Genomic DNA, 1,633 nt, shown 5'->3' with positions numbered 1-1,633 from the left:
CTAACTGAAAACTCTGAAATCTGATTAGGAGAAATAAATACAAGTTTAAAAGTGTGAAGTTACAGTTCAGACACTTAAGACATAACTAAAATGAAAATTTGAACATTTTGAATTCTTTTTTTGTGAAATAGATAAGGTTGTTGAAATAAAACCAGAATTTGTTTTAAATTAAATTTCCAAAGTGTGCACTTGAAATTACCAGGACATCTACCACTAAGGAAAGGGTTAACAAGTTAACATCTGTTTGAAGAAACTAAACCATATCAGCATTATAAATTTGTATAAAGTATATGCCACAGAGAGAGTATATCAAGTACATTTGTTAGCTATTTTACACACTAACAGAGGCAATGAATTATCATGTTCCATGTTTGAAGCACTAGTATTGGTAGATTACACTAAAGTGGTTGATCATCACACCTTATCTCTAAGAACAATATAATCCTGTATTGTTTTTGAGGGTTTAAAAAGTTATCATTTTCCTAAACTGAAAATGTATTTCCAAACATTCTTACCTCTGCTGACATTAATAGCTATTTCTCGATCTTCATCTTTGCCATCTAACATTGTGTTCACTTGCTCCAGTCTTTATATATCCCACTTGACTACCCTCAGCAATATATAATTTGCAAAACTTTATGCAAGCCCTCACACACCCTCTATGCAGGTACTGTATAAAAGCACTGTGTGCAGACTATAAAATCACTTTTTCGAGACTTACCACATTCTGGTCACTAGCACCAGCTCTTAGTGGGTAGGAAGGGAGGTAGAGTGTCAGCGGAGGTAAGTATGTTTGGAAATACATTTTCAGTTTAGGAAAATGATAACTTCCAAAACATACATACCTCTGCCGACACACATAGCTAGAATCCCACATTGAGAAGGTGGAGGGACCAGTGGGGACAGGGATCATACAGAAAGCATTTGAAGAGAACAAATATGTACCATGAGAATTGGTATCAAAGTGGGAAACACCACACTACATCCAGAACAGGTATGCTCTTCAACCAAATCTACAGAAAATTGAAAAGTGTGGAATATAATACAAGTATGATGGTCCAGCCCCAACCAATCAGGCGGGGTTCCACAACTCGGGTTGGATTTAAGGGGTCATGGTACCCATATCCCATGTTGATGGCCAGGGCAGTTGAACCACAGATGTATGCATCTTTGTGATAGGATCCCTACCAGTAACAACAGAATAAGGCATTTTGAACCACCGGATTTATGAAAGAAAGAAAGCAACACTTAAATGGACAATCCTTCTGATCAACCTGAAGAAGTCCAAACGGCAACATCCCAGGCCTGGATTGATGGAATCATATGCCATACTCCATCAAAGTCCAGAACTCATCCAGTCTAGATTTACAAACATTTGTCTTTACTCTCCCACCAAGTAGGCAAGGATAATTCCACTTACCCATGGAATTAAAGAGAGGAGGTGGAACACTGTTCCACCAAGGACTAAAGATGGGACCTCATCGCGTTCAGATTTATGGAGATAGTGGATCCCCTGCATGAACAACATAAGACCTGACAGTGTTCGTAAGAGGGTCCAAGCACCTCCCACCAGATAGCTAAGCATCAAATATGGACTGGTTTTATGAGTATGCTCCTGCTCCTACTGACATCT

General features: G+C 38.5%; 1 protein-coding gene across 4 annotated transcripts in view; it reads right to left on the bottom strand.

Moving 5' to 3' along the window:
* Positions 1–1,633, bottom strand: part of LOC106457249 (serine/arginine-rich splicing factor 11-like) — a 38,658-nt gene that overhangs the window by 26,301 nt on the left and 10,724 nt on the right. The gene's annotated exons all lie outside the window — the stretch shown is intronic.

The sequence above is a fragment of the Limulus polyphemus genome, unplaced genomic scaffold, assembly GCF_000517525.1.
Source record: "Limulus polyphemus unplaced genomic scaffold, Limulus_polyphemus-2.1.2 Scaffold307, whole genome shotgun sequence".
NCBI classification, from domain to species: domain Eukaryota; kingdom Metazoa; phylum Arthropoda; class Merostomata; order Xiphosura; family Limulidae; genus Limulus; species Limulus polyphemus.
Note: the sequence above shows the minus strand (reverse complement) of the source record. Positions and strands in the feature narration are given on the sequence as shown.